The sequence below is a fragment of the Salmo salar genome, chromosome ssa11 (genome assembly GCF_905237065.1).
Source record: "Salmo salar chromosome ssa11, Ssal_v3.1, whole genome shotgun sequence".
Classification (NCBI taxonomy): domain Eukaryota; kingdom Metazoa; phylum Chordata; class Actinopteri; order Salmoniformes; family Salmonidae; genus Salmo; species Salmo salar.
Genome location: NC_059452.1, coordinates 44,147,392 through 44,174,001, shown reverse-complemented (window position 1 = coordinate 44,174,001; position 26,610 = coordinate 44,147,392). Strand labels below are relative to the sequence as shown.

Sequence of the window (26,610 nt, the reverse complement as noted above, 5' to 3'; positions counted from 1 at the left end):
GACAGAAGTTAGTGTCCTTTCCAACCTCTACTCAGCGGTGAACAGAAACAACATGGTAGAGAATTCCCCCCACAAACACTATCTGGTGTAATAATAATGAAAATAATTACACCTTCCCAACTCTAAATGGTAGAAGTATGACCACATGCCATTCTACAGGCTGATTTCTCCCTCTGTTGGAGCGGACAGAAGAACCGGCTTAGCAGTATCAGACCTGATAATCCTGCTAACAGTCTGATATTCACACACACAACATGCTGAGTTGGCATCTCTGAGCCTGTTAACCTGTTCTGCTGCTCTGGATCAGCTGTAGCTAACTCATTTGTTGTTGTTGTTGTGTAGGAGACAGACACACACTGCCCTCACCTTTCCTCGCTTGGATGAAAGTGTCTGCTAAAAGGCATCTCTCTCTCAAGTGAACAACACTACAACCTCTCTGTCTTTATACTGCACAGACAGAACTACTGTCCCCCAGGACTGGCGACAGAACTACTGTCCCCCGGGACTGGGCGGAGCGACAGAACTACTGTCCCCCGGGACTGGGCGGAGCGACAGAACTACTGTCCCCCGGGACTGGGCGGAGCGACAGAACTACTGTCCCCCGGGACTGGGCGGAGCGACAGAACTACTGTCCCCCAGGACTGGGCGGAGCGACAGAACTACTGTCCCCCAGGACTGGGCGGAGTGACAGAACTACTGTCCCCCAGGACTGGGCGGCGTGACAGAACTACTGTCCCCCAGGACTGGGCGGCGTGACAGAACTACTGTCCCCCAGGACTGGGCGGCGTGACAGAACTACTGTCCCCCAGAACTGGGCGGCGTGACAGAAGTTAGTGTTTTTCCCTTTAATGGTAAAGCTTAGGGTCTGGAGGGGACATGCTGATTGTAGATCTGTGCCTAAGATCAACTTCACACCTGGGCTAACTCACACGTTTCCTTATAAAAGGCATTCCTAGACGGCTTGGGCCACACCCTTCATTCAGAAGAAAGCAGTGTTGTAACCACACAAGGGATGCAGTCTTTCAGGTGGCAGGTAAGGATGTAAGCTAGTAAATAAACACCTTTTGTGCTAAACCAGGGGTGTATCACAGGACAGGAGGCATTGTTTCTGCTGCTACTCCCAAGCTAACAATGGAAGCATTCGCTATTTCTTTCTTTCTTTCTTTCTCACACACACACACACACACACACACACACACACACACACACACACACACACACACACACCTTGTTTACATGGTAAACAGTCTGAAATGCATGACAACCATGCCGGTTTGAGTTGAGCAAGACCCACGTTTAACTGAGTCACCTCTGTAAAACCGTATAGTTAAGATGGGCAGATAGCTAGCTGATTTAATTTCAAAACAGATCGGTTTGTTGTATTCGGCTCATGTAGAATGAAATGTGATTTGATTTGACAGACAGGCGCGGCCCAGCTGCGACAGGGAGGTGATGGGAAGCGTGTGCGCGTACTGTGGTCCACAGGTCCTGTAGCGATGCTGATCAACAACAAATACTAACTTAACTTAGTAGGTAAATGAATGGCTACATTCACACTAGCTAGCTAGTATAATAACAAGCACATCGGCAATTTATTTAGTTCACTAGTTTTCTATATCATTCTGATTCTGGACTATTTCGCACAAATAAATTATGATTAGTCTGTAAAGCTCGTGGATCACAGACAATATAACTAACTTAGCTGATTAGATAACTAGAAGAACAGTGCTAAGAGGGCAATGGTGACAAAGTTATTACCAAATACATTGGAGATAAGAGAGTGCAAGAAAACGTACACTAGGGCGTATTCATTACGTCCATTCTGTTGCAAATGGTTTCTTAAACGGAAGCAAATCGAACGAATAGAAACTCCCGTCTTGTTCTGTTGGCTTTTTAAACGGTAAACAGTTTCCGTAACGAATACGCCCCTGAACTGCCTACACAGTCCAACATCATCCCATAACTAGCTGGCTAACCACAGCTTATTTATCCGCATTTGATCATTAGGTAGTTACCAAATCTGTCAACAACACACAAACAGCAAGCTTGATCTCTCACTGACAGACCAAGAAAGTAAGAAATGTTAGCTAACCTAGCATAGCCAGATAGCTAACTGGCTAGCGAAATAGTGAAATGGCCACACGGTTGCTGTAGCTAACGTTAGATAGCGGGCAAAAAGATTCACAATTTGTAACCTCGATGGATGCTCACCTGAAACTACAGCGACTGGGCAAATTCAATCCAAACGTCTTCAGTTCACTCCAGAAGGCGCAAGCTATCAAATGACAGTAGCTAGTCACTTACTGTACTGCTCCAATGAATACGAAGGTTTCACTGCTGCTCACTTTCTTTCTCACCCCAAGGGCGGTAACACAGGAAGAGAGACACTGGACACAGTACCCAATGTACGGCTGTCTCTCTAGGGCTGAAAGCCAACTCAGCCAATAGACGGAGAGGATATCTACCACTGACCAATGAGCTTTCTCCATTTCTACGAGTTAGCCCACCTCTGATAAGCAAAGAACCAATCAACAGCAGTTTCAATGTAGGACACGCAAAGGTATGTGGGGCAAGCAGCTAGTTATGAGGTAATAATAATACTTTTATTTATTTATTTATTTCACCTTTTCACCAGGTAGGCAAGTTGAGAACAAGTTATCATTTACAACTGCGACCTGGCCAAGATAAAGCAAAGCAGTTCGACACATACAACAACATGGTACACATGGAGTACAACAAACATACAGTCAATAATACAGTAGAAAAATAAGTCAATATACAATGTGAGCAAATGAGGTGCGATAAGGGGGTTAAAGGCAAAAAATGCCATGGTGGCAAAGGAAATACAATATAGAAAGTACAACACTGGAATGGTAGATTTGTAGTGGAAGAAAGTGCAAAGTAGAAATATAAATAATAACATGAAGTTACATTTTTTATTTTTTTAAATAAATAAATAACATGAATTTGCCCTAGAAAACACTGATCTAAAGCCTGGTGTGTCTCTCCTCGTGGTTATGGTTAGGATTTGGGGAGAGTAAGCTGATCCTTGAAGTCAACTTAGATCAATTCATAACTACATTTTTATTTCTAAAGCTCTCTTACATAAACTTCTGCCATACCTAACATCATTAATAAACTTTAGATGTACGAATGACCAAACCCAGTCTCAGGGATGGCTAACTGGAGATTCCTTCAGTCTCCACAGAGTTGGGTAAATCATCTTTTGGATTCTTTGTACCCCATGTATGGAACGACTAAATCTACTGGTGCCTCTTGGACTGTTCACATTGTTGATCAGGACCCTCTTTGCTGAAGAATGTGATTGTTTCTCTCATCTTGACTATATTCTGTATTCTTGTATATTTGCGTGATGTTGTGTTTATAAATTGTCTAAATGCAGGGCTCCCTTGTAAAAGAGATATTCAGCTCAATGGGACTTTAAAGGTGAAATGAAACAATACAACAACATCCCAGATCAGTTCTCATGGCTTCTGATTTCTATGTTCAACATCTGTATAGAGAACCGTCATGTAAGTGTACAACTATGTGATTGTAGCTACGGATGCATCCATTGATACCTTGTGACTGTTGGCTGTTTAGACTTTAGAGTGGCATCCCTCTCTCTCTCTCTCTCTCAGCTCTGTAACAGTAGACTGTTCTGGCAATAGAACTGGTCTGGGAAGTTGCAGGTGCTTGGTAACAAAGACAGTAAAGCAGACTGACTGATTGACTGACTGGAGGTTAGAGGTTACATTTACAGCTGGAAATACAGAACTCCATAGTTATTGTATTATTACTGTGTATTGTGTGTGTGTGTGTGTGTGTGTGTGTGTGTTCGCTTGTGTATTTGTGTGTGTTTGCATTTTGCGTGTGAATTTGTGTGAGCGTATGTGTGTCTGATTGTGCGCACACCCGTGTGTGTGTGTGTGTGTATGTGCTTGCGTTGGTGCGTGTGTGTCCCACAGGAGGTTGGTGGCACCTTAATCAGGGAGGACAGGCTCGTGGTAATGACTGGAGCAGAATCAGTGGAATGGTGTTAAATACATCAAACACATTGTTTCCATGGTTTCCAGGTGGTTGATGCCATTCGCTCCGTTCCAGTCATTGTTATGAGCCGTCCTCCCCTCAGCAGCCTCCACTGGTGTGTGTGTGTGTGATGGTGTCATAACACCTTGTCCATTTCCACTCCCTCCTGAGAGCCATCTGGCCCTGCAGAGTGAACCTCATCCTCTTAGTGATCTGACTGATGGGAACTTTATCATGACATACACTATTACATTATTACAGTTATTATAGTATTACAGTATTATTATAGTATTACAGTACAGACACTTACTGTAGGTCCACATACTGACTGACTGTGTTACTGTAGATCTACAGACTGACTGACTGTGTTACTGTAGGCCTACAGACTGACTGACTATGTTACTGTAGACCTACAGACTGACTGACTGTGTTACAGTAGGACTACAGACTGACTGACTGTGTTACAGTAGGACTACAGACTGACTGACTGTGTTACAGTAGGGCTACCGACTCTACAATCACCAGCTGTCATTCTAACCAAACCATGGTCAGTTATAGTCTCTTCTGTTCTCCTCTATGTCCCTGTAACAGGGATGCTTCATAGTGGTCTGTACAGTCGGTACTGAGAACCGGCACCTCGAAACAGAATTATGTTCTATGACTAAATTAGTCATTTAATATAATCTCTATGCCTCTAACTTTGTCCTGCTTGAATACTGACACCTTCCAGAATACATGCTCTATAATACACATACTGGGGTAGTAACATTAAAGTGGGCATAGGATTAGGTCACCTTTTTACATTCCACTTCCAGTACTGGTGGTGTGATGAAGCAAACAGGGGATCATGTTTTGTAAACACCACATCTCCTGAGGAGAGATACTCTAACCACATTTATCATGAAGATCAAAGACATCTCCTAATGAGAGATACTCTAACCACATTTATCATGAAGATCAAAGACATCTCCTAATGAGAGATACTCTAACCACATTTATCATGAAGATCAAAGACATCCAACACCAGTGGAAGAGACGATGATGTCACTGAACAGAGCAGATAGGGTTTCATCTACATACCGTACATCTGCATCACATCACATGGCTCCTGGTCAAAAGTAGTGCACTACTGTATAGAGAATAGGGTGTCATTTGGGATGTAGGCTTCCAATAGTTTCTCAGTGCCAGTGCTGTGGGTCTGAATGGGTCTTTTGTAGTATTTATGAGAGACAGTACTGTAGTAGTGTAGTAGTACTGTCTCCAAGACGTGGTAGGAGTCTGTTGTGTTCCCATGCCAAGCAGAGAGGAGCGGAGCACCCGGTGGTTTGTCAATGGCATGCCAGCACAGCACACTAAGCCAGGCCTGGTGCGCTCTCTCTCTCTCTCTCTCTCTCTCTCTCTCTCTCTCTCTCTCTCTCTCTCTCTCTCTCTCTCTCTCTCTCTCTGTCTCTCTCTCTCTGTCTGTCTCTCTCTGTCTGTCTCTCTCAGTCTGTCTGTCTGTCTCTCTCAGTCTCTCAGTCTCTCAGTCTGTCTGTCTGTCTGTCTGTCTGTCTGTCTGTCTGTCTGTCTGTCTGTGTCTGTCTCTCTCTCTAACAGAATAACCATATTATCAGAATAACCATATTATCAGAATAACTATATCATCAGAATAACTATTATCAGAATAACTATTATCAGAATAACTATTATCAGAATAACTATATCATCAGAATAACTATATCATCAGAACAACCATATTATCAGAATAACCATATTATCAGAATAACCATATCATCAGAATAACTATATCATCAGAATAACTATATCATCAGAACAACCATATTATCAGAATAACCATATTATCAGAATAACTATATTATCAGAATAACTATATCATCAGAATAACTATATCATCAGACTAACTATAGTATCAGACTAACTACTGTATGTTATCAGACTAACTATATTATCAGACTAACTATAGTATCAGACTAACTACTGTATGTTATCAGACTAACTATATTATCAGACTAACCATATCATCAGAATAACTATATTATCAGAATAACCATATTATCAGAATAACTATATTATCAGAATAACCATATTATCAGAATAACTATATTATCAGAATAACTATATCATCAGAATAACTATTATCAGAATAACCATATTATCAGACTAACTATATTATCAGACTAACTATAGTATGTTATCAGACTAACTATATTATCAGACTAACTATAGTATCAGACTAACTACTGTATGTTATCAGACTAACTATATTATCAGACTAACTATATTATCAGACTAACTATAGTATCAGACTAACTATGTTATCAGAATAACTATATTATCAGAATAACTATATTATCTGTAACGCCCTGGCCATAGGGGTTTTTGTTCTTTATTTTGGTTAGGCCAGGGTGTTACATTGGGTGGGTGTTCTATGTTCATTTTTCTATGTTTTTGTATTTCTTTGTTTTGGGCCGTGTGGCTCCCAATCAGGCACAGCTGTAGTTCGTTGTTGCTGATTGGGAGTCACACATAAGGAGCCTGTTTTTCCTTTGGGTTTTGTATCGTGTTCGTTCGTAAATTAAAACTCAAGATGAACACTAACTCCGCTGCACCTTGGTCTACTTCCACAGACAGCCATTACAGAATCCCCCACCAACAACGGACCAAGCAGCGGAGGAAGGAGAAGCACCAGGAGAGGGGAAATATGGACTCATGGACTTTGGAGGAGATGGAGAGGTGCGTTCAGGATTCCTGGAGATGGGAGGAATTGCTCGACGGAGGTGGACCGTGGGCTCAGGCTGGGGAGTATCGCCGCCCGCAGTGGGAGATCGAGGCGGTGATAGCTGAGAGGCGCTGGTACGAAGCGAGGGAGCGCAACAGGCATGAGAGGCAGCCCAAAAAATGTTTGGGGGGGGGGGCACACGGGGAGTGTGGCAGAGCCAGGATTTAATTCTGGGCCAACTCCCCGTGCTTACAGGAGGCAGCACAGTACTGGTCAGGCACCGTGTTATGCGGTAAAGCGCACGGTGTCCCCAGTACGCGTTGATAGCCCGGAGCGCTACATGCCAGCCCCCCGCAAGTGCCATGCGAGAGCAGGCATCGAGCCAGGACAGATTGTGCCAGCTCAGCGTGTCTGGTCTCCAGTGCGCCGTTTCGGTCCAGGCTATCCTGCTCCGGCTCTGCGCACTGTGTCTCCGGGGCGCTGGGAGAGCTCAGTTCGCCCAATGCCTGCGCTCCGCCCGTGCCGGGCAAAAGTGGGCATTCAGCCTGGAGTTTGGGTGGCAAGCCTACGCACCAGAACTCCAGTGCTCCCCCACAGCCCGTTTTATCCTGTGCCTCCTCCTCGGACCAGGCCTCCAGTGGGTCGCTCCAGCCTGGTTTATCCTGTGCCTCCTCCCAGGACCAGGCCTCCTGTGGGTCTCTCCAGCCTGGTCTATCCTGTGCCTCCTCCCAGGACCAGGCCTCCTGTGGGTCTCCCCAGCCTGGTGAGTCCAGTGCCTGCGCTCAGAGCCAGGCCTCCTTCATGTCTCCCCAGCCTGGTGAGTCCTGGGCCAGAGCCGCCCGCCAGTCCGGAGCCGCCAGAGCCGCCCGCCAGTCCGGAGCCGCCAGAGCCACCCGCCAGTCCGGAGCCGCCAGAGCCGCCCACCTGTCCGGAGCCGTCTGCCTGTCCGGAGCCGCCAGAGCCGCCCGCCTGTCCGGAGCCGCCCGCCTGTCCGGAGCCGCCAGAGCCACCCACCTGTCCGGAGCCGCCAGAGCCGCCCGCCTGTCCGGAGCCGCCAGAGCCGCCCGCCTGTCCGGAGCCGCCAGAGCCGCCCGCCTTTCCGCCTGGTGAGTCCTGTGCCTGCGCCCAGGGCCAGGCCTCCTTCATGTCTCCCCAGCCTGGTGATTCCTGGGCCAGAACCGCCCGCCAGCCCGGAGCTGCCGGAGCCGCCAGGGACGCCGGGCGCAGCCAGGGACGCCCGCCAGCCGGGCGCAGCCAGGGACGCCCACCAGTCCTCCGGCACGGCCAGGGGCGCCACCTAAGTGGGCGACGCCGAGGGTGGAGCGGAGGCCACGTCCCGCACCTGAGCCGCCGCCGTAAGCAGGCCCACCCGGACCCTCCCCTTCAGAGTCAGGTTTTGCGGCCGGAGTCTTCACCTTTGGGGGGGTACTGTAACGCCCTGGCCATAGAGGGGTTTTTGTTCTTTATTTTGGTTAGGCCAGGGTGTTACATTGGGTGGGTGTTCTATGTTCATTTTTCTATGTTTTTGTATTTCTTTGTTTTGGGCCGTGTGGCTCCCAATCAGGCACAGCTGTAGTTCGTTGTTGCTGATTGGGAGTCACACATAAGGAGCCTGTTTTTCCTTTGGGTTTTGTGGGGGATTGTTTCTGTTTAGTGTCTTGCACCTGACTGTACTGTTTGGCTGTCGGTTTTCTTGTTTTGTTGTATCGTGTTCGTTCGTAAATTAAAACTCAAGATGAACACTAACTCTGCTGCACCTTGGTCTACTTCCACAGACAGCCGTTACATTATCAGAATAACTATATTATCATTATTACCTCTAAGAGGATGTTCCCAACTGAGTCTCTCTCAGTTTACTGGTCAAGACGTGACACTGAGTCTCTCTCAGTTTACTGGTCAGGACGTGACACTGAGTCTCTCTCAGTTTACTGGTCAGGACGTGACACTGAGTCTCTCTCAGTTTACTGGTCAGGACGTGACACTGTGAGTCTCTCTCAGTTTACTGGTCAGGACGTGACACTGAGTCTCTCTCAGTTTACTGTTAAGGACGTGACACTGTGAGTCTCTCTCAGTTTACTGGTCAGGACGTGACACCGTGAGTCTCTCTCAGTTTACTGGTCAGGACGTGACACCGTGAGTCTCTCTCAGTTTACTGGTCAGGACGTGACACTGTGAGTCTCTCTCAGTTTACTGGTCAGGACGTGACACTGTGTCTCTCTCAGTTTACTGGTCAGGACGTGACACTGTGAGTCTCTCAGTTTACTGGTCAGGACGTGACACTGTGAGTCTCTCAGTTTACTGGTCAGGACGTGACACTGTGAGTCTCTCTCAGTTTACTGGTCAGGACGTGACACTGTGAGTCTCTCAGTTTACTGGTCAGGACGTGACACTGTGAGTCTCTCTCAGTTTACTGGTCAGGACGTGACACTGTGAGTCTCTCAGTTTACTCGTCAGGACGTGACACTGTGAGTCTCTCTCAGTTTACTGGTCAGGACGTGACACTGAGTCTCTCAGTTTACTGGTCAGGACGTGACACTGTGAGTCTCTCTCAGTTTACTGGTCAGGACGTGACACTGTGAGTCTCTCTCAGTTTACTGGTCAGGACGTGACACTGTGTCTCTCTCAGTTTACTGGTCAGGACGTGACACTGAGTCTCTCTCAGTCAGTCAGAGAGCTGTGACTTTCTTGGGTTACATATTAAATGGAATTAAAAGTTAAGTAGTGCCATTTGGGACATGGACTTAGTTTCTCACAACTGTGGGTCTGAATGGGTCTTTGTAGAGTTTATGAGAGACAGTACTGTAGTAGTGTAGTAGTACTGTCTCCAAGACGTGGTAGGAGTCTGTTGTGTTCCCATGCCAAGCAGAGAGGAGCGGAGCACCCTGAGGTTTGTCAATGGCATGACACCAAGTTCTCTCGCTCTCTCTCTCTCGTTAACATTGCAAAGCAAGTGAATTAGATAATAAACAAAAGTAAAAAATTAACAGTAAACATTGCACTTTCCAAAAGAATAAAGACATTTCAAATGTGATATTATGTATATATACAGTGTTGTAATGATTTGCAAATAGTGAAAGTACAAAAGGGAAAATAAATATGGGTTGTATTTAAAATGGTATTTGTTCTTCACTGGTTGCCCTTTTCTTGTGGCAACAGGTCACTCATCTTGCAGCTGTGATGTCACACTGTGGTATTTCACCCAGTAGAGTTTATCAAAATTGGGTTTGTTTTCAAGTTCTTTGTGGATCTGTGTAATCTGAGGGAAATATGTGTCTCTAATATTGTCATACATTTGGCAGGAAGTTAGGAAGTGCAGCTCAGTTTCCACCACATTTTGTGGGCAGTGTGCACATAGCCTAAGGCAGCCACTCTCAATAGCAAAGCTTTGCTCACTGAGTCTGTACATAGTCAAAGCATTCCTTAAGTTTGGGTCAGTCACAGTGGTCAGGTATTCTGCCACTGTGTACTCTCTGTTTAGGGCCAAATAGCATTCTAGTTTGCTCTGTTTTATTGTTAATTCTTTCCAATGTGTCAAGTAATTATCTTTTTTCTCATGATTTGGTTGTGTCTAATTGTGTTGCTGTCCTGGAGCTCTGTGGGGTCTGTTTGTGAACAGAGCCCCAGGACCAGCTTGCTTAAGGGACTCTTCTCCAGGTTCATCTCTCTGTAGGTGATGGCTTTGTTATGGAAGGTTTGGGAATCCCTTCCTTTTAGGTGGTTGTAGAATTTAACGTCTCTTTTCTGGATTTTGAGAATTAGCGGGTATCGGCCTAATTCTGCTCTGCATGCATTATTTGGTGTTTTACGTTGTACACAAAGGATATTTTAGCAGAATTCTGCATGCTGAGTCTCAATTTGGTGTTTGTCCCATTTTGTGAATTCTTGGTTGGTGAGTGGACTCCAGACCTCACAACCAATGGGTTCTATAACTGATTCAAGTATTTTTAGCCAGATCCTAATTGGTATGTTAAATCTTATGTTCCTTTTGATGGCATAGAAGGCCCTTCTTGCCTTGTCTCTCAGATCGTTCACAACTTTGTGGAAGTTACCTGTGGCGCTGATGTTTAGGTCGAGGTATGTATAGTTTTTTGTGTGCTCTAGGGCAACGGTGTCTAGATGGAATTTGTATTTATGGTACTGGCGACTGGACCTTTTTTGGAACACCATTATTTTTGTCTTACTGAGATTTACTGTCAGGGCCCAGGTCTGACAGAATCTGTGCAGAAGATCTAGGTGCTGCTGTAGGCCCTCCTTGGTTGGTGACAGAAGCACCAGATCATCAGAAAACAGTAGACATTTGACTTCAGATTCTAGTAGGGTGAGGCCGGGTGCTGCAGACTTTTCTAGTGCCCTCGCCAATTCGTTGGTATATATGTTGAAGAGGGTGGGGCTTAAGCTGCATCCCTGTCTCACCCCACGGCCCTGTGGAAAGAAATGTGTGTTCTTTTGCCGATTTTAACCGCACACTTGTTGTTTGTGTACATGGATTTTATAGGCATGAGAAAACTTTAACTTTGTTTTGGTTTGTTTGTTTGTCAATTAGGGTGTGCAGGGTGAATATGTGTTCTGTCGTACGGTAATTTGGTAAAAAGCCAATTTGACATTTGCTCAGTACATTGTTTTCACTGAGGAAATGTATGAGTCTACTGTTAATGATAATGCAGAGGCTTTTCCCAAGGTTGCTGTTGACACATATCCCACGGTAGTTATTGGGGACAAATTGTCTCCACTGTGGTACATTGGGGTGATCAGTCCTTGGTTCCAAATATTGGGGAAGATGCCAGAACTAAGGATGATGTTAAAGAATAGCCAATTGGAATTTCTTGTCTGTATATTTTATAATTTCATTGAGGATCCCATCAACACCACAGGCCTTTTTGGATTGTAGGGTTTGTATTTTGTCCTGTAGTTCATTCAAGGTAATTGGAGGATCCAGTGGGTTCTGGTAGTCTTTAATAGTTGATTCTAAGATTTGTATTTGATCATGTATATGTTTTTTCTGTTTGTTCTTTGTTATAGAGCCAAAAAGATTGGAGAAGTGGTTTACCCATACATCTCTGTTTTGGATAGATAACTCTTCGTGTTGTTCTCTGTCCAATTTTCCTAGAAGTGGTTAGAGTGATTTCTGACGTGCTGTTCCTTCTTTTTCCGTAGTGTATTTCTGAATTGTTTTAGTGATTCACCGTAGTGAAGGCGTAGACTCAGGTTTTCTGGGTCTCTATGTTTTTGGTTGGATAGGTTTCTCAATTTCTTTCTTTGGTTTTTGCATTCTTCATCAAACCATCTGTCATTGTTGTTAATTTTCTTCGGTTTTCTGTTTGACATTTTTAGATTTGATAGGGAAGCTGAGAGGTCAAATGTACTGTTTAGGTTTTCTACTGCCAAGTTTACACCTTCACTATTACAGTGGAATGTTTTGTCCAGGAAGTTGTCTAAAATGGATTGAATTTGTAGTTGCCTAATTGTTGTTTGGTAGGTTTCCACACTACATTCCTTCCATCTATAGCATTTCTTAATATTCTTCAGTTCCTTTGGCTTTGATGCCTCATGATTGAGTATTACTCTGTTCAAGTTGACTGTGATTTTGCTGTGATCTGATCGGGGTGTCAATGGGCTGACTGTGAACGCTCTGAGAGACTGGGTTGAGGTCAGTGATAAAGTAGTCGACAATACTATTGTCAAGAGATGAGCTATAGGTGTACCTACCATTGGAGTCCCCTCAAAGCCTACCATTGACTATGTACATATCCAGAGCTGCAGGAGTTGTGAGACGTTTTTGTTGGTTATGTTGTTGTAGTTGTGCCTACGGGGGCATATGGGAGAGGGAATGCTGTCACCTCCAGGCAGGTGTTTGTCCCCCTGTGTGCTGAGGGTGTCAGGTTCTTGTCCAGTTTTGGCATTTTGGTCACCATACAGTTGTGGCCAAAAGTTTTGAGAATGACACAAATATTAATTTTCAAAGTCTGCTGCCTCAGTTTGTATGATGGCAATTTGCATATACTCCAGAATGTTATGAAGAGTTATCAGATGAATTGCAATTAATTGTCAAGTCCCTCTTTGCCATGCAAATGAACTGAATCCCCAAAAAACATTTCCACTGCATTTCAGCCCTGCCACAAAAGGACCAGCTGACATCATGTCAGTGATTCTCTCGTTAACATAGGTGTGAGTGTTGACAAGGACAAGGCTGGAGATCACTCTGTCATGCTGATTGAGTTCGAATAACAGACTGGTAGCTTCAAAAGGAGGGTGGTGCTTGGAATCATTGTTCTTCCTTTGTCAATCATGGTTACCTGCAAGGAAACATGTGCCATCATCATTGCTTTGCACAAAAAGGGCTTCACAGGCAAGGATATTGCTGCCAGTAAGATTGCACCTAAATCAACCATTTATCGGATCATCAAGAACTTCAAGGAGAGCAGTTAAATTGTTGTGAAGAAGGCTTCAGGGTACCCAAGAAAGTCCAGCAAGCGCCAGGACCGTCTCCTAAAGTTGATTTCAGCTGCGGGATCGGGGCACCAGCAGTACAGAGCTTGCTCAGGAATGGCAGCAGGCAGGTGTGAGTGCATCTGCACGCAGTGAGGCGAAGACTTTTGGAGGATGGCCTGGTGTCAAGAAGGGCAGCAAAGAAGCCACTTCTCTCCAAGAAAAACATCAGGGACAGACTGATATTCTGCAAAAGGTACAGGGATTGGCCTGCTGAGGACTGGGGTAAAGTCAGTTTCTCTGATGAATCCCTTTTCCGATTGTTTGGGGCATCCTGAAAAAAGCTTGTCCGGAGAAGACAAGGTGAGCGCTACCATCAGTCCTGTGTCATGCCAACAGTAAAGCATCCTGAGACCATTCATGTGTGGGGTTGCTTCTCAGCCAAGGGAGTGGGCTCCCTCACAATTTTGCCTAAGAACACAGCCATGAATAAAGAATGGTACCAACACATCCTCCGAGAGCAACTTCTCCCAACCATCCAGGAACAGTTTGGTGACGAACAATGCCTTTTCCAGCGTGATGGAGCACCTTGCCATAAGGCAAAAGTGATAACTAAGTGGCTCGGGGAACAAAACATCGATATTTTGGGTCCATGGCCAGGAAACTCCCCAGACCTTAATCCCATTGAGAACTTGTGGTCAATCCTCAAGAGGCAGGTGGACAAACAAAAACCAACAAATTCTGACAAACTCCAAGCATTGAATATGCAAGAATGGGCTGCCATCAGTCAGGATGTGGCCCAGAAGTTAATTGACAGCATGCCAGGGCGGATTGCAGAGGTCTTGAATAGAAGGGTCAACACTGCAAATATTGACTCTTTGCATCAACTTCATGTAATTGTCAATAAAAGCCTTTGACACTTATGAAATGCTTGTAATTATACTTCAGTATTCCATAGTAACATCTGACAAAAATATCTAAAGACACTGAGGCAGCAAACTTTGTGGAAATTAATATTTGTGTCATTCTCAAAACTTTTGGCCACGACTGTAGACTAGTACATGTCCCTGGGCCTGGAAATGATTGATTCCCCCTCCAGGATGGAGAAGCCGTGTTCATTAAAGTGGGGAATCTAGGGGGGGGGGGGGGATATAGGTAGCACACAGGATAAGATAATTTCCTTTTGAATTTAATAGAGTGAGTTAGGTCGACTCTATATCAAATTAGCATACCCCCCCCGAGTCTCTTCCCTGTTTCACACCTGGTAGTTTGGTGGATGGGACTACCAGCTCTCTGTAACCTAGAGGGAAACCAGTGGGTCCGTCTCCTCTATACCATGTTTCTTGTAGGATGACAATGTCTGTATTTCCAATTTCTTTTATGAAGTCCAGGTTCCTGCTCTTTAGGCCAAAGGCAGATGACCTCAGGCCTTGGATATTTCAGGATGAGATAATGAAGGCTTTGTGTTCCATAAAGGGTCCAATGTTGTTAGTGGTGTGGTTTGGCCTCAGACCAGTAAGTGTGATCAGAGCCTGCTGAGCATCTGGTACATGCCATTTGCCTGGGCAAGTGTAAGAGTGGGGGTTGAGCCTGTTTGCCTGCTCACGGCCTGGGCGTATGTGTCACTTTCATGTTGAGGCCCTCTTTGCGGGAGTGGGGGGCATGGGGTGGGCAGGAGGGGCATAGGTCTGATCTGAGGGGGCCTAAATGGGGTGTGGGCATGGTTGACTTGGGGGGGTGTTGATTGGTTGGAGTGGGGGTGTGGATGTGGCTAGTGGTACTGTGGTCTGGATGTAGGTCCTCTCGGCATGGGTCCTCTATGGGGGGGAGGAGGTCTGGCAGAGTGTCTCGCTGGTCTGGGCGGGGTGTCTATTGATCTGTTGTTCCTGTGTGAAGTGTTGGGGCTGCGTTTGAGGGTGATGTCCTTTAGGGTGCGAGTGAAGGTGGGCACTGATGCCTTGTATAGGTGGACCTGGTCATAGAGGCTGTTCAAGTCCAGGGTGGAGTGGTGGGCCAGGTAAACATTTGGTTTTGAGGCACAGTCATGGGAAATACTTGCGTTTACCTGCTGTATGGAAGCAGGGTGGAAGTCTTTTCATGGTAGCAAGGTGGAGATAACCACCTGTCTCTCTCTTTCTCTCTCTCTCTCTCTCTGAGAGATGACTGTGTCCCCAATAACACCATATTGCTTATACAGTGATGGACTACTTTATACCTGGACCCATTGGGCTCTGGTCAAATGTAATGTGTCCCAGCAGACTGGTCTTCTACATGTCTCAGCAGACTGTGGAGTGTCCCAGCAGAGTGGTCTTCTACATGTCTCAGCAGACTGTGGAGTGTCCCAGCAGAGTGGTCTTCTACATGTCTCAGCAGACTGTGGAGTGTCCCAGCAGACTGGTCTTCTACATGTCTCAGCAGACTGTGGAGTGTCCCAGCAGAGAGGTCCTGAATTTCCCAGTTGAAATACCCTAGCTGTATATCTGACTGGTTGTATTTTCTCAATATGATGGACCGCTAATGAACAAGTAACATAGAGAAGTGTGTGTGTGTTCCTGTACATGGGTGTGTCTGTATGGCTGTGTGTGTGTGTGTTCCTGTACATGGGTGTCTGTATGGCTGTGTGTGTGTTCCTGTACATGGGTGTGTCTGTATGGCTGTGTGTGTGTTCCTGTACATGGGTGTGTCTGTATGGCTGTGTGTGTGTGTGTGTGTGTGTGTGTGTTCCTGTACATGGGTATGGCTGTGTGTGTGTGTGTGTGTTCCTGTACATGGGTGTGTCTGTATGGCTGTGTGTGTGTTCCTGTACATGGGTGTGTCTGTATGGCTGTGTGTGTGTTCCTGTACATGGGTGTGTCTGTATGGCTATGGGTGTGTCTGTATGGCTGTGTGTGTGTGTGTGTGTGTGTGTGTGTGTGTGTGTGTGTGTGTGTGTGTGTGTGTGTGTGTGTGTGTGTGTGTGTTCCTGTACATGGGTGCGTCTGTATGGCTGTGTGTGTGTGTTCCTGTACATGGGTGTGTCTGTATGGCTGTGTGTGTGTTCCTGTACATGGGTGCGTCTGTATGGCTGTGTGTGTGTGTGTTCCTGTACATGGGTGTGTCTGTATGGCTGTGTGTGTGTGTTCCTGTACATGGGTGTGTCTGTATGGCTGTGTGTGTGTGTTCCTGTACATGGGTGTGTCTGTATGGCTGTGTGTGTGTGTTCCTGTACATGGGTGCGTCTGTATGGCTGTGTGTGCATGTGTGTGTGTAAAGGTTGTACTGGTACTCTGTGTCTGCAGTCCCAGCACACTACATAACAGCCAACAGTAGTGAATCCATCCCCCCCCCATGGAATCTTACTCATTATGATGGAAAAGGACAAATGAATTCTAGAACAGCATTATTCTGAGACACTTTGTGAATTCAGGCCCAGAAGTCTTGTGTTAGATCAGCTCCCTGAGCTAATGTTGCCTTAGCTCAGCGGGGAAATGTAGTCTTATAGGGCTACAACGACCCAGGTTCAAACCCAGTCAAAAGCCTACATATGACATTACAATGAGTGGTTTAAACATAGATTCTATAATGTAATCCTATGGGTGTAAATACATTTTGGGCTCCTGAGTGGCGCGGTGGTCTAAGACACTGCCTTTAGGTGCTAGAGGTGTCACTACAGACCCTGGTTCGATCCCGGGCTGTATCACAACCAGCCGTGATTGGGAGTCCCATAGGGTGGCGCACAACTGGCCCAGCGTCGTCCGGGTTAGGGGAGGATTTGGCCGGGGTAGGCCGTCATTGTAAAATAAGAATTTGTTCTTAACTGACTTGCCTAGTTAAATAAAGGTTAAATATTATTATATATATATTTTTTTTACATCTATCCCTGGATGTCCACTCTTAGGCTGCGTTTACACAGGCAGCCCAATTGTGATCTTTTTTCCACTATCACATCAGATATTTTCAAATCAGATCTTGTTCAGAGTTGATCTGATTGGACAATATACCATTTATTGGGGGAAAAAAGTTCAGAATTGGGCTGCCTGTGTAAATGCAGCATTACATGTCCAGCTTCTAACAGGCAGACTAAAACAGATGTCTCTCAACCCAGAATCCTGCTCTGTAGTTTTATGTGAGTTTTTACAGTGGCCTGGTAACGTTTAGAGTTTTTTCTAAAATGAGTCCAGTGTTTTAGGATGGATTTGGCCTGTTAAACATCAGACAGCGTGTGTGTCTGTCTCTTCAGAGAAACGACCAGATGAATCTACCGTCTGTTTCTAGAGAAATATTTAGAAAAGGACGTTAGGCGAGACTCTCTCTCTCTCACAGCACCGTTAATAATTAGAGATCGTTTTTCTTTTCGAGTGTTTGTGTGTGGTGACTGTATGCGAGTAACTTTGTAGGCGTAAAGTTAGTCAGTGTTGCTCCCTGCTGTCAGGAACAAGAACAGCAGTGGTGAATCAGTAAGAGATGATCAACGAGGGGCTATGAATTTTATTAAAAATAATCAACGATTTGTTTTCCACGACGTGCTAGCGGAGTAGAGCCCAGAGTTGATTATCGCTTTCATACCATGGGTATAATTAAACACATTTTCTTCTTGAAATGTGTTCATTTGCAGGTAGAAATGTGTTCAACATCCACTGAAGTAGCTAGCAAATGTACTAAATAGCTACAGTAGTTGCCGTGGTAACCAAACAGACTCGCTAGTTTAGCTAACTAGCTCGCCATTATGAACATCGAATTCAACAATTCCAATAATGTTTTAAATACGACTTTTGCTTTTAAAAGGCAGCTTCAACATCTAACATGTAAGAATTAACTATAGTCATTGAATTCAACCATGCAAATATACCGTGCGTTATTTAATGAAGCAATAAGGCCAGAGGAGGTGTGGTATATTAGTTGTGGTACATTGGCCAGATGTGCCTTATTGCTATTATAAACTGGTTAGCAACGTAATTAGAGCAGTAAAACTAAATGTTTTGTCATACCCGTAGTATACGTCTGATATACCATGGCTTTCAGCCAATCAGAATTCAGGGCTGAAACCACACAGTTTCTAACAGTATATAACCAACAGGGGTCAGGAGAGGCGAAGGGAGGCACAGTAGGCTGACTGGAGAGAGAGAACTGTTTTAGGATATAAAATGTAGAAATGCTTAATGAACTTAGTTAAACTGTCGTACCCCATCACAACCCAAAATACAAGCTTGTTTTACTCCAAAGTTTGTAAACAAACATGTAAACAAACACTGTTACCAAACCACTTTTACCAAACCAGTGGTGGCTGTCTGTTTTGTTATTGTTTCAACAGCAGATTGCCCCTTTAAAAATCATCCTCCAAATCTGAATTTATTGATGATGACAACAATGTAATTTAATATTTATAATACCACTGATGAATTTAGATGGGAGAAGATATCTCTGAGAGATTCAAGGAACAGAGCTACTTATGGATAATGACAACAGTTATTGAATATTATCAATAAAGTGGAAAGGATTCAAAACATGTATTCTTGTGAAGTGTGATGGATGTGGCTCTGTGAGTAGTTTTGTTTGAAACCTGAAGACTAGGCTTTAGCTCAGCAGGCTAACATAGACGCGCAGGACATCCAGGGTTTCTAGTCAATCATAAAGTCCAAAAAGGATATTGTTTGAATGATTAAGCAGGGACCTGTGTAAAACTACACACTTTATTGCTTTGCAGGGACAAAGTCTCAAAACCCTGTTTTATCAGAAAACATTCATAGTGAAAGTTAGAAAAGAACAAGGCACAGAAAGCAAGAGCAAGTGACCCAATTCTGTCGGGTAAAATTAGTAGGCTTCTCTCAGGTATGTATGTGATCAGTGATTGGACATTGACAGTTACAGTAACTGTAGGCTGTTTAATGAGCATTCTCCATTCTGGTTCAATGAAAAGTTAACCTCTTCAGAGTTTTAACAGCAGATTTATTCGTTTATCTGGCTATTCTTTTCTTATTGATCATAATTTGATTGTTCCCAAATATGTTTCAGTTAATCAAAATAGAAAACATGTCAGATAACATACTGTATGTTTGTGAGTATTACTACCATTTTTTGTTATGTTATAGTGTATAATAGGTGAGTCTGTATCATGTCCTGTCTCTTAGTAATGTTATAGTGTATAATAGGTGAGTCTGTATCATGTCTCTTAGTAATGTTATAGTGTATAATAGGTGAGTCTGTATCATGTCTCTTAGTAATGTTATAGTGTATAATAGGTGAGTCTGTATCATGTCTCTTAGTAATGTTATAGTGTATAATAGGTGAGTCTGTATCATGTCTCTTAGTAATGTTATAGTGTATAATAGGTGAGTCTGTATCATGTCCTGTCTCTTAGTAATGTTATAGTGTATAATAGGTGAGTCTGTATCATGTCTCTTAGTAATGTTATAGTGTATAATAGGTGAGTCTGTATCATGTCTCTTAGTAATGTTATAGTGTATATAAGGTGAGTCTGTATCATGTCCTGTCTCTTAGTAATGTTATAGTGTATAATAGGTGAGTCTGTATCATGTCTCTTAGTAATGTTATAGTGTATAATAGGTGAGTCTGTATCATGTCCTGTCTCTTAGTAATGTTATAGTGTATAATAGGTGAGTCTGTATCATGTCTCTTAGTAATGTTATAGTGTATAATAGGTGAGTCTGTATCATGTCTCTTAGTAATGTTATAGTTTATAATAGGTGAGTCTGTATCATGTCTCTTAGTAATGTTATAGTGTATAATAGGTGAGTCTGTATCATGTCCTGTCTCTTAGTAATGTTATAGTGTATAATAGGTGAGTCTGTATCATGTCTCTTAGTAATGTTATAGTGTATAATAGGTGAGTCTGTATCATGTCCTGTCTCTTAGTAATGTTATAGTGTATAATAGGTGAGTCTGTATCATGTCCTGTCTCTTACTAATGTTATAGTGTATAATAGGTGAGTCTGTATCATGTCTCTTAGTAATGTTATAGTGTATAATAGGTGAGTCTGTATCATGTCCTGTCTCTTAGTAATGTTATAGTGTATAATAGGTGAGTCTGTATCATGTCCTGTCTCTTAGTAATGTTATAGTGTATAATAGGTGAGTCTGTATCATGTCTCTTAGTAATGTTATAGTGTATAATAGGTGAGTCTGTATCATGTCTCTTAGTAATGTTATAGTGTATAATAGGTGAGTCTGTATCATGTCCTGTCTCTTAGTAATGTTATAGTGTATAATAGGTGAGTCTGTATCATGTCCTGTCTCTTAGTAATGTTATAGTGTATAATAGGTGAGTCTGTATCATGTCTCTTAGTAATGTTATAGTGTATAATAGGTGAGTCTGTATCATGTCTCTTAGTAATGCTATAGTGTATAATAGGTGAGTCTGTATCATGTCTCTTAGTAATGTTATAGTGTATAATAGGTGAGTCTGTATCATGTCTCTTAGTAATGTTATAGTGTTTAATAGGTGAGTCTGTATCATGTCTCTTAGTAATGTTATAGTGTATAATAGGTGAGTCTGTATCATGTCTCTTAGTAATGTTATAGTGTATAATAGGTGAGTCTGTATCATGTCTCTTAGTAATGTTATAGTTTATAATAGGTGAATCTGTATCATGTCTCTTAGTAATGTTATAGTGTATAATAGGTGAGTCTGTATCATGTCTCTTAGTAATGTTATAGTTTATAATAGGTGAGTCTGTATCATGTCTCATAGTAATGTTATAGTGTATAATAGGTGAGTCTGTATCATGTCTCTTAGTAATGTTATAGTGTATAATAGGTGAGTCTGTATCATGTCCTGTCTCTTAGTAATGTTATAGTGTATAATAGGTGAGTCTGTATCATGACTCTTAGTAATGTTATAGTGTATAATAGGTGAGTCTGTATCATGTCTCTTAGTAATGTTATAGTGTATAATAGGTGAGTCTGTATCATGTCTCTTAGTAATGTTATAGTGTATAATAGGTGAGTCTGTATCATGTCCTGTCTCTTAGTTATGTTATAGTGTATAATAGGTGTCTGTATCATGTCTCTTAGTAATGTTATAGTGTATAATAGGTGAGTCTGTATCATGTCTCTTAGTAATGTTATAGTGTATAATAGGTGAGTCTGTATCATGTAATATCTCTTAGTAATGTTATAGTGTATAATAGGTGAGTCTGTATCATGTCTCTTAGTAATGTTATAGTGTATAATAAGTGAGTCTGTATCATGTCTCTTAGTAATGTTATAGTTTATAATAGGTGAGTCTGTATCATGTCTCTTAGTAATGTTATAGTGTATAATAGGTGAGTCTGTATCATGTCTCTTAGTAATGTTATAGTGTATAATAGGTGAGTCTGTATCATGTCCTGTCTCTTAGTAATGTTATAGTGTATAATAGGTGAGTCTGTATCATGTCTCTTAGTAATGTTATAGTGTATAATAGGTGAGTCTGTATCATGTCTCTTAGTAATGTTATAGTGTATAATAGGTGAGTCTGTATCATGTCTCTTAGTAATGTTATAGTGTATAATAGGTGAGTCTGTATCATGTCTCTTAGTAATGTTATAGTGTATAATAGGTGAGTCTGTATCATGTCTCTTAGTAATGTTATAGTTTATAATAGGTGAGTCTGTATCATGTCTCTTAGTAATGTTATAGTGTATAATAGGTGAGTCTGTATCATGTCCTGTCTCTTAGTTATGTTATAGTGTATAATAGGTGAGTCTGTATCATGTCTCTTAGTAATGTTATAGTGTATAATAGGTGAGTCTGTATCATGTCTCTTAGTAATGTTATAGTGTATAATAGGTGAGTCTGTATCATGTAATATCTCTTAGTAATGTTATAGTGTATAATAGGTGAGTCTGTATCATGTCTCTTAGTAATGTTATAGTGTATAATAAGTGAGTCTGTATCATGTCTCTTAGTAATGTTATAGTGTATAATAGGTGAGTCTGTATCATGTCTCTTAGTAATGTTATAGTGTATAATAGGTGAGTCTGTATCATGTAATATCTCTTAGTAATGTTATAGTGTATAATAGGTGAGTCTGTATCATGTCTATTAGTAATGTTATAGTGTATAATAGGTGAGTCTGTATCATGTCTCTTAGTAATGTTATAGTGTATAATAGGTGAGTCTGTATCATGTCTCTTAGTAATGTTATAGTGTATAATAGGTGAGTCTGTATCATGTCTCTTAGTAATGTTATAGTTTATAATAGGTGAGTCTGTATCATGTCTCTTAGTAATGTTATAGTGTATAATAGGTGAGTCTGTATCATGTCTCTTAGTAATGTTATAGTGTATAATAGGTGAGTCTGTATCAGTGTCTCTTAGTAATGTTATAGTGTATAATAGGTGAGTCTGTATCATGTCTCTTAGTAATGTTATAGTGTATAATAGGTGAGTCTGTATCATGTCTCTTAGTAATGTTATAGTGTATAATAGGTGAGTCTGTATCATGTCCTGTCTCTTAGTAATGTTATAGTGTATAATAGGTGAGTCTGTATCATTGTCTCTTAGTAATGTTATAGTGTATAATAGGTGAGTCTGTATCATGTCTCTTAGTAATGTTATAGTGTATAATAGGTGAGTCTGTATCATGTCTCTTAGTAATGTTATAGTTTATAATAGGTGAGTCTGTATCATGCTGTCTCTTAGTAATGTTATAGTGTATAATAGGTGAGTCTGTATGTCATGTCTCTTAGTAATGTTATAGTGTATAATAGGTGAGTCTGTATCATGTCTCTTAGTAATGTTATAGTGTATAATAGGTGAGTCTGTATCATGTCTCTTAGTAATGTTATAGTGTATAATAGGTGAGTCTGTATCATGTCATGTCTCTTAGTAATGTTATAGTGTATAATAGGTGAGTCTGTATCATTGTCTCTTAGTAATGTTATAGTGTATAATAGGTGAGTCTGTATCATGCCTGTCTCTTAGTAATGTTATAGTGTATAATAGGTGAGTCTGTATCATGTCTCTTAGTAATGTTATAGTGTATAATAGGTGAGTCTGTATCATGTCTCTTAGTAATGTTATAGTGTATAATAGGTGAGTCTGTATCATGTCTCTTAGTAATGTTATAGTTTATAATAGGTGAGTCTGTATCATGTCTCTTAGTAATGTTATAGTGTATAATAGGTGAGTCTGTATCATGTCCTGTCTCTTAGTAATGTTATAGTGTATAATAGGTGAGTCTGTATCATGACTCTTAGTAATGTTATAGTGTATAATAGGTGAGTCTGTATCATGTCTCTTAGTAATGTTATAGTGTTTAATAGGTGAGCCTGTATCATGTCTCTTAGTAATGTTATAGTTTGTAATAGGTGAGTCTGTATCATGTCTCTTAGTAATGTTATAGTGTATAATAGGTGAGTCTGTATCATGTCCTGTCTCTTAGTAATGTTAGAGTATAATAGGTGAGTCTGTATCATGTCTCTTAGTAATGTTATAGTGTATAATAGGTGAGTCTGTATCATGTCCTGTCTCTTAGTAATGTTATAGTGTATAATAGGTGAGTCTGTATCATGTAATATCTCTTAGTAATGTTATAGTGTATAATAGGTGAGTCTGTATCATGTCTCTTAGTAATGTTATAGTTTATAATAGGTGAGTCTGTATCATGTAATATCTCTTAGTAATGTTATAGTGTATAATAGGTGAGTCTGTATCATGTCTCTTAGTAATGTTATAGTGTATAATAGGTGAGTCTGTATCATGTCTCTTAGTAATGTTATAGTGTATAATAGGTGAGTCTGTATCATGTCTCTTAGTAATGTTATAGTTTATAATAGGTGAGTCTGTATCATGTCTCTTAGTAATGTTATAGTGTATAATAGGTGAGTCTGTATCATGTCCTGTCTCTTAGTAATGTTATAGTGTATAATAGGTGAGTCTGTATCATGACTCTTAGTAATGTTATAGTGTATAATAGGTGAGTCTGTATCATGTCTCTTAGTAATGTTATAGTGTTTAATAGGTGAGCCTGTATCATGTCTCTTAGTAATGTTATAGTTTGTAATAGGTGAGTCTGTATCATGTCTCTTAGTAATGTTATAGTGTATAATAGGTGAGTCTGTATCATGTCCTGTCTCTTAGTAATGTTATAGAGTATAATAGGTGAGTCTGTATCATGTCTCTTAGTAATGTTATAGTGTATAATAGGTGAGTCTGTATCATGTCCTGTCTCTTAGTAATGTTATAGTGTATAATAGGTGAGTCTGTATCATGTAATATCTCTTAGTAATGTTATAGTGTATAATAGGTGAGTCTGTATCATGTCTCTTAGTAATGTTATAGTTTATAATAGGTGAGTCTGTATCATGTAATATCTCTTAGTAATGTTATAGTGTATAATAGGTGAGTCTGTATCATGTCTCTTAGTAATGTTATAGTGTATAATAGGTGAGTCTGTATCATGTCCTGTCTCTTAGTAATGTTATAGTGTATAATAGGTGAGTCTGTATCATGTAATATCTCTTAATAATGTTATAGTGTATAATAGGTGAGTCTGTATCATGTCTCTTAGTAATGTTATAGTTTATAATAGGTGAGTCTGAATCATGTCTCTTAGTAATGTTATAGTGTATAATAGGTGAGTCTGTATTATGTATCTTAGTAATGTTATAGTGTATAATAGGTGAGTCTGTATCATGTAATATCTCTTAGTAATGTTATAGTGTATAATAGGTGAGTCTGTATCATGTCCTGTCTCTTAGTAATGTTATAGTGTATAATAGGTGAGTCTGTATCATGTCTCTTAGTAATGTTATAGTGTATAATAGGTGAGTCTGTATCATGTCTCTTAGTAATGTTATAGTGTATAATAGGTGAGTCTGTATCATGTAATATCTCTTAGTAATGTTATAGTGTATAATAGGTGAGTCTGTATCATGTCTCTTAGTAATGTTATAGTGTATAATAGGTGAGTCTGTATCATGTAATATCTCTTAGTAATGTTATAGTGTATAATAGGTGAGTCTGTATCATGTCTATTAGTAATGTTATAGTGTATAATAGGTGAGTCTGTATCATGTCTCTTAGTAATGTTATAGTGTATAATAGGTGAGTCTGTATCATGTCTCTTAGTAATGTTATAGTGTATAATAGGTGAGTCTGTATCATGTCTCTTAGTAATGTTATAGTTTATAATAGGTGAGTCTGTATCATGTCTCTTAGTAATGTTATAGTGTATAATAGGTGAGTCTGTATCATGTCTCTTAGTAATGTTATAGTGTATAATATGTGAGTCTGTATCATGTCTCTTAGTAATGGTATAGTGTATAATAGGTGAGTCTGTATCATGTCTCTTAGTAATGTTATAGTTTATAATAGGTGAGTCTGTATCATGTCTCTTAGTAATGTTATAGTGTATAATAGGTGAGTCTGTATCAGTGTCTCTTAGTAATGTTATAGTGTATAATAGGTGAGTCTGTATCATGTCCTGTCTCTTAGTAATGTTATAGTGTATAATAGGTGAGTCTGTATCATGTCTCTTAGTAATGTTATAGTGTATAATAGGTGAGTCTGTATCATGTCTCTTAGTAATGTTATAGTGTATAATAGGTGAGTCTGTATCATGTCTCTTAGTAATGTTATAGTTTATAATAGGTGAGTCTGTATCATGTCTCTTAGTAATGTTATAGTGTATAATAGGTGAGTCTGTATCATGTCTCTTAGTAATGTTATAGTGTATAATAGGTGAGTCTGTATCATGTCTCTTAGTAATGTTATAGTGTATAATAGGTGAGTCTGTATCATGTCCGGTCTCTTAGTAATGTTATAGTGTATAATAGGTGAGTCTGTATCATGTAATATCTCTTAGTAATGTTATAGTGTATAATAGGTGAGTCTGTATCATGTCTCTTAGTAATGTTATAGTTTATAATAGGTGAGTCTGTATCATGTCTCTTAGTAATGTTATAGTTTATAATAGGTGAGTCTGTATCATGTCTCTTAGTAATGTTATAGTGTATAATAGGTGAGTCTGTATCATGTCCTGTCTCTTAGTAATGTTATAGTGTATAATAGGTGAGTCTGTATCATGACTCTTAGTAATGTTATAGTGTATAATAGGTGAGTCTGTATCATGTCTCTTAGTAATGTTATAGTGTTTAATAGGTGAGCCTGTATCATGTCTCTTAGTAATGTTATAGTTTGTAATAGGTGAGTCTGTATCATGTCTCTTAGTAATGTTATAGTGTATAATAGGTGAGTCTGTATCATGTCCTGTCTCTTAGTAATGTTATAGAGTATAATAGGTGAGTCTGTATCATGTCTCTTAGTAATGTTATAGTGTATAATAGGTGAGTCTGTATCATGTCCTGTCTCTTAGTAATGTTATAGTGTATAATAGGTGAGTCTGTATCATGTAATATCTCTTAGTAATGTTATAGTGTATAATAGGTGAGTCTGTATCATGTCTCTTAGTAATGTTATAGTGTATAATAGGTGAGTCTGTATCATGTAATATCT

The 26,610-nt window shown here is 41.0% G+C and overlaps 2 protein-coding genes across 4 annotated transcripts in view; one reads left to right on the top strand and one right to left on the bottom strand.

The window, feature by feature from the left end:
* The window catches only part of LOC106595683 (tropomodulin-3), a 54,199-nt gene extending 51,807 nt beyond the window's left edge, over positions 1 to 2,392 (bottom strand). Inside the window, exon 1 of one of the 3 annotated variants that reach the window (XM_045689636.1) lies at positions 2,212 to 2,392. The gene's annotated coding sequence lies outside the window, so the exon portion shown is untranslated. The remainder of the gene's footprint in view (positions 1 to 2,211) is intronic. The other 2 variants (XM_045689637.1, XM_045689639.1) reach the window with 2 other exon arrangements.
* Positions 2,393 to 18,879: 16,487 nt separating this feature from the next.
* The window catches only part of LOC123725166 (LIM domain only protein 7-like), a 33,488-nt gene continuing 25,757 nt past the window's right edge, over positions 18,880 to 26,610 (top strand). Inside the window, exon 1 of the mRNA XM_045689635.1 lies at positions 18,880 to 18,982. The gene's annotated coding sequence lies outside the window, so the exon portion shown is untranslated. The remainder of the gene's footprint in view (positions 18,983 to 26,610) is intronic.